Genomic DNA, 10,299 nt, shown 5'->3' with positions numbered 1-10,299 from the left:
TAGCACTAATAAGGCATTTTTCATATACTTAGTCTAAAGGTTTTGAAAATACTCTTTCTCCTCTCTTACCTTTACTCAAATCCCCAAAACAAATAATAGATCTTTTTTTATTTAGTACCTGTGTAAATCTGAAATATTCCATAGAATAACCCATTTCTGAATTAATGTATGCATGGTTTTTCTTAATTGTTGGTTTGTTCTTTAATTCTGGTGAAGTGCTACTGCTGTGAATGCCTGGTGAGATCTTATAGTGCACTAGCAACACCCAAACAGTATTGACTGTGGAATATCAACTCCTTAAAAAAAGGTTACTGTTGGAGAACATTCAGATCCTCATTTCAGTGAAGATTCTCAGTTTTATATCTCGATTTCTCAGAATGAGATAAACACAAGCATTTACAACCCAGAGAGGTGGTGGCTGGGTACAAGTTGGTGGCTAGCCAAGCACAAACTGGTGGCCTCCACAACTGGATCAGCTGCTCCATGCACCTCCCAGTTTGAGCAGGAGTCAATGTTATACCAGAGAAATAAATCAGAGGGCAAAAAATAAAAGAGGATGAGAGTGGGAAGGAAGCCTGACAGAACAATACAGAAGTTACAAAATCAGTATCTTCTCAGACTCTCCTGTTGCTGAAGGACAGGAGTGAAGAGTCTCTTCAGGGAACTCAGCTCTAGTGAGTGGCTGCTCTTTCCAGAGGGGTGTCTGGACTCTCACCCCTGGAGTATCAGGGGTAAAACAAAAAAGAAGCTACAACTATGAGAAAAACCATGTCAGGGTGGAATTATTGGGAGAAAGGGATGGATACAGAAGCCAAGTCATATCTGAAACAAAAGGTGTGGCAGCTCTGAGACATTTCCATCACAACATTGCATTCTCTGAAAGATGTATGCAAGGTTACAGCAAAAGCAACTCAGAGCTAAAGAATGTTATCCTGAAACAGATGAAGTTTCTACTGGCTTGAAAAGTTTGATTTCTATAATATCAGAAATAATTTCCACAGCACTGGATGACTAAAATAGGACTTCTTGCTGTAGACCAAATCTAAAGCATAATGGTTTTGTAGAGGCATGGAGAAAGTCCACACAGCTCACCTTCAGTGGCCTTTACAACTCTACTTTTGGTTGTTAACAAAAATTTAGAACAGGGCTTGGCTATAAGATTCAGGGTAAAAATGGCAAAGTGTCTCAAGTCTCCTCTTTGCAGGGACTCTCAGATAAGTTCTCTGCAGCATTCTACCATTTAAAATCTAAAAGATGATAAAGAAGTGGCTGATGCATGAAACTCACTTACTGTTAGCAAAAAACTCTTTGAGAAACCAGACAGTGATTGGTTCCAAAGAAGTCAGCAATAGCAGACCCTCATAAAGACCCTAGAACAGAGCTTTTTGTAGGAGTTTTCAAAAATACCCATTGCCATATGAGCTCACAACAAAGTCTTAAGACTCTACCTTCAAGTAATTCAGTTCAGGTAAAAGCTGTTGGCATTTTTACATCAAGGAGCCAGACTGCCTGGATGTACTGCTTCCCACATGCACTGGGGAAGGTCAGTGCCTTAACTTTGTGCTATGATGGGCTAAATCACCTAGGAATCATCAAATGAAAGCACCAGTTCTTCTTCACTTGCAGCTGTAATCTTCCCAAGTTTGAAACCCAGCTGATCACCAATCTGATTCTGATCGAAGGGCAGAAGCAAAAGATTTCTCTTTGATAGAAAGCTATTGACAAGAACTTTAAATATCTCAATCTCCTGGGCTTTGGGCTGTGCTGAAAGATGGGGTTTACTCCTTCAGCTTCTGCTGTGGAGGATCCCTGAGACTGATTTCCTTGAAGCTACTCAGAAGCATAAAATCCTATTAATAAATAAAAACCCCTGTCCCTGAGCATTCAGATGACTCTGTGAGTAAACCCTAGACAGAAACATCCGGTTTGATGGTGAGAGTTTATTTTGCCTATGGACCAAAACATGAAAAAGCTGTGCTGCTAAGGCTTTAGAAGCACCAAATTAAGGCTTTTTTAGAAGATTCTGATTGTTAAGCTATTAAAGAAAAGCTTTTTGAAGTATCAATGCACTCTGAGCATTGAGGCAAGAGGTAAAATGAGCACCACCAGTCTGCCAAAACACCAGAGTAGCCTCCAGAGCAGCCAGGGAAATCAAGTGTCCAAGCAGGTTCCTACATGCATCATAACACTCCAGGCAACAGCCTTCAGCACTGGCAAAGCTGTGGTGATTTGGTGAGCACTTCCTCGTCAGGCACAGTCAGGAAGAAATTATGAGGACATGAAATTTTCATATACATATACAGACACACATACATGTACATATGCTTGCTGGAAAGAGTATAGGAATCATAAGAATACTGCTTTTTCTTTAATGCAGCAACTGCAGGATCAAGCCAAAAAGTTATTGAAAAGTATCTATTGAAAAGTCCTAAAGATCCCAGAATAAGAAGTGACTTTTACTGAAAAAATATCAGTTTGTTTTCTGTGCATAGCAAATCTGAAAAATAAAAGTGACAATTCTCTTTCCTTCCCATGCCCTTCTACTACTGACCACAGCATGCATGAGAGGTGTTTCAAATACAGTATATCTAAAACTGCTCCAAATATCTTCCTCTGACCCTCCCCACAAGTTTTCTCTATAGAATCTAATGGTTTTTTATTGTTAAAACCAAAGCTCAACCAAAATGTAGCGTGAGTGAAAGGCCACTTCACTCCCACTCCAGTGGCCGTAGGAGGGAGTGCCCAGAAAGCAGGGTGTGCTGAAGCACCTGCTGAATGTCTCCTAGTCAGATAACAAACCAGCTTGACTAAATGCAATTCATATTCACGGCTAAATATTGAGGACAAATAAAGGTAGTCAGATGCCACAGTTGGCTTTGACTTCACCACTTGTGGAAATGTTAATTCATGCTTAATTCTTTCTTCCTACACTATTGTCGGTTCTCCTTCTTTGTTCTTGAAAGTCCATCTTCCCAAACTCCTCTGAATGTAAACTGCCACTGACAAGAGGAAGAAGTACAATTACGTGATTCCACCACCAAACAACTCCAGTTTCAGTTCCATTTCAGAATCCCAGTTAAATGAATTCCTCCTATTTTCAAGTCTTCAAACGCAATTGCCTGAAGGAGCTCTCCAGATGTTTATCTCTGTGCCCCTAGCCCCGCTCTCTCTGTTACTCTAATTGGTATCTTCCTCCTCTCTGCAACATGCTGCAAAACCCAGGCATTGCTGGGGTGAGAAACTCCTACTCCTTCTCAAAAAATACATCAGGAGCAGTTTTCTAGGAATTAGTACTCAGTTCCTGCTCAAATGTCTGTAGCATCTACCTCTGAATATTACCTTAAGGAGGAGGTGGCAAAAAAATCTCATTTGTTTCTCAAGGTCTTTATGACAAAAGTCTAAAGATACCTTTTTTATTCTGTCCTGGGTTTTTGGCTGGCTTGCACTTTGAGATCTCCAGCTTTGCTGGCTGGCAGATAGCATAGGAAAACAGGAAGGTGACAATGGCAATAAGGCTGATATCTGAACAGAGGGCAGGGGGATCTAATCAAATTACTTCTTTCTCCTACTGAATGCTAATTCTTAATAACAGGAGAATTTACTCTGGGCTAAATTCAGCAGTCACATCTTTATCAAAAGCCAAATGGCTTTTACTTCATGAGTTTCATCTAGGAATTATGAAGCATCATAACTCTGATTAAAAAAAAAAAAAAATAAAAGGTAAATACTTTTGTTCATTTGTTCATTTTAGTGGGAATTTCTGACCTGAAATAAAAACTTGAGACTCTGAAGGACACTGCATTGGTTCTTGGATCTTCCTGCCCAGAGGTCCCTGCAGGATCACAGCTCTCATTTGAAAGTGATAGAAAGAGAGTTCTGTCTTCTAGGACCTAGTTTTATTCACTTCAAAGTAAAAGGTGTGTCTTCCCAAGCTTATATTTTAAAAGTTTCTCTCTGTTCCTAGTTTCACTTCTATTTTATTCTCTCTAGGGTCTTTTCTCTGCCACTTAAAAATGGATCAATTCAGCCAATGCTGTGACACTCATATGAAGTAAAAATGCCAACTACAGATGTCACTTGCCTTGTTTATTTAGTCATTCTTGACTACAGATTTTGTGAGGTTTGCTTGTGAAACAGTTTACAAGAATAATCTTCAATACTGGAATCTGATCCATCCGTGCAGACTCCACTGACTTCATTGGGTCTGATCAAATTGCAGGATCAGTTCCTACATTTGTACTGAACTCTGCCAGATTGTAAATAACACATTGGAAAAGAAATCAAATCTACCCCTCAGTGTACAACAATTATTCTACTGTGACAGACACAGACTGGGTGCAGCCATGGCATCCCTGGTTATGCTGTCCTTGGCCTGCATTGGTTTGTTAAAGTGTGGGTATGAAGTGAAGACCAGGGTGAAGAGGAACCAGGGTCAGAGAGGAGGTCATCATTAATGTGCAGCATTGACAGTAGGAAGGGATTTGTGAAGGCAGATTTTTCTTCTAAGGAAGAAGGCATAGGAAGGAGATAAGGAAATTGCTGGAGTTAGATGGCAAGGTGAGTCTCAGGCTGATGCCTGGGCTGCCATCAGTTTCACAGTACACAAAAGCTAAACTCAGCATCCAGGCTGGGATGTGATGTGCAGTCAGGCAAAGTGAGATGATTTCAGGGAGAAGAAATGGCTCAAATTTTAAAAACTCGGATTTTTCATGTTTTATTTTATATCCATTTTCATTTTAACACAGTAGTTTCCTTGATGCTTTGTTTGCCTAGCAGCACCGGCAGAAAAAATTTGCATTTAGTTTAGCAGAGACAGTACCTGCCTATCTCTGTGCCCCTTCCCTGCAATCAAAGCAGAGAAATACATTTGTGGACACACAACTAATGCTTCTAGATGGCAAGGCCAACTTAAATGTGTGCTGTTGTCATCTGGGTCAGCAGTTTGGTGCTTTGCAGAGCAGGTGTCACAGGTGTGACACAGACAAGTGTGTCTTGTGTCTCTTAAGTCTCAGTGTGGTACCTTAACTGGAAAGTTTCTGTTCTTGTTGTGTTCAAGAACTCTCTGGGCAAAATGCACAGAAATTCTTTGGTATTCTCAGTTGAAAAGTGGCCAAATGACATAACAGGTGATCATTGCTTTTAATGTCAAAAATCTGGAAAATTAAAAATTAAAAAAAATTTAGCAGCAGGGTGATCAGTTGCTATGCTAAATGAAGCATTCGCCTCATTTTGATCCCACTACTCTGTTGGAGTGTGCAATACAGGGATGGACAGAACATACAAACCATTATTTTTTCTAAAAAGGCCACTAACTCACTTTAATATACACACAGCTCACATTCTGGACTGGTAAAGTACCTTCCATTCCCTTTTTACTTTGGATGTCTATCGCCATAATACTTGACTTTGTACTTTACAGTGTCCAATAAAATATGATGAGAAAAAAGAATCATTGGACTTTTCAAAGATGGTAAACAGAGACTGATTACCACCTACCAGCCTAGGTGCAAAACAGTCCTGGCTTTATTGTGAGAATTAAAGCTTATCAGTTTTTTTGGGTTTTTTTAATAGTTATGACATTAGATGTCTCAATTGCCTGTGAAAGCCATATCAAAATTTTGGCTTTGAGAAACTACTATGAAATATAGTTTAAATCATGTAAATCTTTGAATTATGGTGTATTCAGTTGGAATGGGTTCACCACCTTTCATTACTAAGGAACAAGGATTTATATCTCTCCTTAAAATATAATGTTTGTGTGATCAAAGAGAAATCATCAAACCAAAGATCTCTGTATTGAGAACATCCCTGAAAATGCTGTAATTAGGTATTTTACCCCAGTTTTCTGAGGAAACAAAGCTTAGGTTATTGCACTGTCTGCCTGTACATCAGTCTCAAAAAACCCACCAATCAGTAAAGGGATAAAAAACTGAAGTGGGAAATACCTGCATACTTTGTGGAAATTGCTGGCACATTAAAGAACCATGGAATTATTGCAGCTTGGAGCGACTTTCAGAGGTCACTGAGTCCAGCCTTTGCTCAGAGAAAGACTGGAGTTATTCAGAGCCATTTGCCACTGGAAAGAAAAGCCATAAAAGACTGAGGTTATTGCAGGATATTGAGTGCTACAAAACGTAGAAAATACATTTACAGGGCATGAAACTCCATCCATCCCACTACTTGTGGAACAAGTTGCTATAGCTAAATCCATACACTGCAGTCAAACAAATAACCCAGTTTTCCCAGCTCATTTTGAACCTCTAACAGCATTTTATGGCTTTTGCCTGTTGGCTTCATGTCTCATGTGCTGCAGGAGGCTTGTGATCTTTTCTTTCCTCACACTCAGCTTGAAGGTGTTTGCAAGAGCCACTGATCACCTGCTTCAGCTGGAAAGTCTCTGGTTTGCAATTATGTTGATCTAGAGCACCTGGGACAATGGATATGATTCTTTGGGTCCCTAAATAAAGGTTCCTTTCACTCTTTCCAGGTACAAAGCAAGCCAGGCAGCACAGGCAATGGGGCAATGCATTAGAAGGACCATGAACAATGGAATAGGGGGCTTCTGGCCACCATGAGATAATACAAACTACTTTTATTACTGTGGCAGCAAGTGTCTGATTGTGCATATGTGAGATGGAGGAGAAAAACTATGAGAGACCAGAAGAGGCTGCCTGAATGGGGCACACTCAGTGGCATGAGTGTGTGTCAGTGCCTGCTGGCACACAGGCACGTCTGCATTAATGGATATTCATCCACAAACATAGCAGAATGAGCTGCACAAGCAGCAACCCCAGTTCTGCTGGTTTAGTGCATCTGTATTAAGGGTGTGTGCTGGTGTAATTGCCCTTCTGTCATTAAATGGCTATACATCTTCTTAATTATAGACACGGCCACCTGCACACATTATGGAGCACCATCCGTGGTGCTGGAAATGCCTTCTGCACTGGCCAGGAGAGGCCGTCTCTAGGCTGGAGCCAGGGCAGCAAACGGAGCCAAGTGGGAAGCAAGATTTCCTGCAGCAGGGAGGAAACAAGCAGGCTGGCAGAAACACGCCTGCTCTGGCTGATTCTGCCACGGGGCACAGGATGGGCTGAGCACCCTCCTCCTTTCCTTCAGTTTTCTGCAGTTCCCTCCCAGTTTTCCAAGCTGTGACCATCAGGCCCTGCTGAAGATGAGGGTACCCCAGAGCAGGACAGGATGAACCCCTCTGGCTCTGCCATGGACAGGATCTCTCTCCTGGAGGGCAGAGGCACTGGGAGACACGGGGCTCTCTCTGCGTCCTGAAGGCTCAGCCTGGTGCACAAACACGGGCTTGTGTGTTTTAAAAATAAACAGCCCGACTTGGATTTATTTTTACATTTCAGGGAGGCTGGGGGGGCAGGTCAGCCTCGCAAAACAAAGCCCGTATTTTCAATGGCATTTTAAAGACTAGCACCTCTAACTCCATCTCATTAGGATGAGTAATGTGGAGGGAATGTGGAGAGGCGGCAGCCAGTCCCAGCCCTGCTGACCCGGGCACACACAAAGGGGATCCCCTTTGCCTGCTGGCCCCTGGCCTGCGCCTGGGAGATGAAATCCCGTGCTCAGGTGCAGCTTCACCAGATGGCCCAGTGCTCTGTGGGGCTCCAGGGCCAAGAGGGGCAGCCCTGGGAGACAGGCTAGAGGGCAAACTATAGAGAAGATTCTTTAGTGGGTGTAAGCAGTGAAAGGAAGGAGTGAAAAATCAAGGACAAGAATGAAAGGAATGGATACCTAGACTCTCATCACAATGGTCCTGCTAATGTTATTTAGTTTTTTGTAAGTATCAGTAACCCATGCCAGAGATTTGCCCAACTTTCCTGCACAAGGAATTTGCCATCAGAATTGCAGTGGACAAGAGTCACTGGAGGATGCGGTGTGCAGTGCAGAAACAGATTTGTAAGAAAATAGCAGGCATTTCTGGATCAGCTGGATGAGTAAGTGATTTGGAATCAGTGCTGGAATGGAGGCAGTGCTGGCAGCAGCGACATGGTCAGGTGGTTATACAAAGGTGACCATCCTTTCCTTCAAAGGACAGAGCCTTCTTGTCCTGCGCTGGAGAGCAGAAAATTTCAGGAGGGAGTGCTAAAGGGTCAGGAATATTCAGCAGACGTATTATTCATGTATTTAGGATAAAGTGTTAGCATATGTTGAGATCTGGACTTCACCTTAGGCTCAACAGTTAATAAGATTTCTATTTCCTGCTTAGAAACAATCAAATCACACTGCTACGATCACTGGCTGATGGTAGAAAATGCCTATTTAATTATTTCACAAATGCATTTAACATTACTATATACCCATACTTAAAATTTATTCCCTCTTAAATATAAATACTTGAATCCACTCATAATAGAATTTTGCTATTTTTGCACAGTATAAATGACACATTTTCATATGTCTTTTCAAAACATCTTAAGCTACTTCAGACCCTATTGTAGCTGGACTCTCAAAAGATAAAGTTGACTTAAATTAGGAATATACAGTCAAGTGCTGGATTTTGATATTTTGCCTTCACAAACTCATGATGCATTGTTCCCTCACACAGCTAATGACAGGAAAATTCCTGCCTCTCTCTTCAAAACTACACTTTACACTTTTCCACAGTAAAGGACTTGTGCAGGGGAATTTTGCACAATTTTTACTCCCCTAAAACAGTAGGAATTTTGGAACATTATTTCAACAATTTTGGAAAATTATCTACCTTAAAATGAATTGAAGCTCAGAGAAGTTTTTGCATACAAAATAATGTTTTTAAGGCTTATGATAACATCAACCCACAGTTAATTTTAGGCACTCATTCTTGCCCACAAGCCCAGTGTCCGTGGCTGAAAGATCAGGCAATAACCTGTAGCCACCTTCTTGTTGTGACATACTGGTTCATCCTGTCTTGGGGATCACTTGGAAGGGAGAATGGAGGGATGAGTTTAAACCTGTGTATGATTTAGGAGGTTGGAATGGAAGTCGTTAGGAAAGAGTAATTGTTCTGAGAGGTAATTACAGGGAAAGACTGGCAGTGGGGAATTCAAAGTTTAGGACACGAGGAGACTAAAGATACGTGCATCAATCTCTGTCTGAACATCTGTCCTAATCTCCCTCTTTTGCTGAGACACTGTAAACCCAGATTTGGCAGATTTGTCATGTTTTTTTGCCTGGGTCAATGCCAACAAATAATTTCCAGATCTGCAATTCATTTTCCTTTACAAAGCTTTTGAAAATTCAGAGGAACAACAGGGAAAGGCAGAATATACTTTTTGAGAAGCAAACTATCAAATTAAGTGCTTGTAAAACCTGATCCTCCCACTACTATCCTCATCATCACTTATTTTTCCATTTTCTAGACCTGGAATTTACTTCTTAAGGCAGGGTTTCACACACCACAGTTGGAAATTATTTTCCTCCCCTGTAGACTCCTGTGCTGCTGAGAAGCCAGATATGTTGAATTTCCCCCTCAGATTGGTTTTGCTTTGCTCATTTTATAAACTAGAAAAACAAGTAATTTTTTAAAATCCATTTATCTACTTGCAGGCAGACCAGCACTGTCTGCTTAGGTACACTTTCAGTCCCTTCAGGAGGCCCAATTCTGCATGTTTAGTCCTTCCTTTTGGAGCCTATCCTTCTCCCTCCTTTCCAAGATCCTGAAGTAAACACTGGACTGTTTAATGGAACTCTGCATGGCCTTCCAACTACACTTTCGTCCCTAAATGAAGTTGCTTCCTTCATTGCTCTAACCACAGCCTGGACCAACCAGATATTATTTATTCACCCGCACTCCTGCCTTCTCCATCCATCCTGGGAAAACAGACAGGTCTCTTCCCTGGAAGCCACTACATCCTCCGGACAAGGCCCATGAAAAACACAGCGGCATGCAGGCGAGGAACAGTCTTGTTTACAGCAGATCTTTCCCTCTGCACACATGACACAAATCCGTCCTTTACCCGCACAAGCGGCAGTGGGTGCCTGCCAGGGCCGGGCCGAGCCCCGCGCCAGGCCCACCCCGGCCCGGCCAGCCCCGTGCGGGGGAGGATCCGCCATGAGCCCCCGCACAGCCACACACCCGCGGGCCCGGGCGCAAGAGGCAACCGAGCCCACGGGGCGCCGCCGGAGCCCCGCGGGTCCCGCGCGAGGCGGCCGGTGTCGGTGCGCGGCCGTGCGCGGCTCCCTCCGCTCCCCGCCCGGGCCCGCACGGCGAGCAGCGCACAGCCGGGGCGAGCAGCGGGGTCTCCGCCGCAGCGGCCGCGAAGGGCCCGGTGGGCAGCGCAGAGCGGCGGCCGCAGCGCT

Source organism: Onychostruthus taczanowskii, unplaced genomic scaffold (assembly GCF_017590055.1).
Source record: "Onychostruthus taczanowskii isolate IOZ18803 unplaced genomic scaffold, ASM1759005v1 scaffold19, whole genome shotgun sequence".
Classification (NCBI taxonomy): domain Eukaryota; kingdom Metazoa; phylum Chordata; class Aves; order Passeriformes; family Passeridae; genus Onychostruthus; species Onychostruthus taczanowskii.
Note: the sequence above shows the minus strand (reverse complement) of the source record.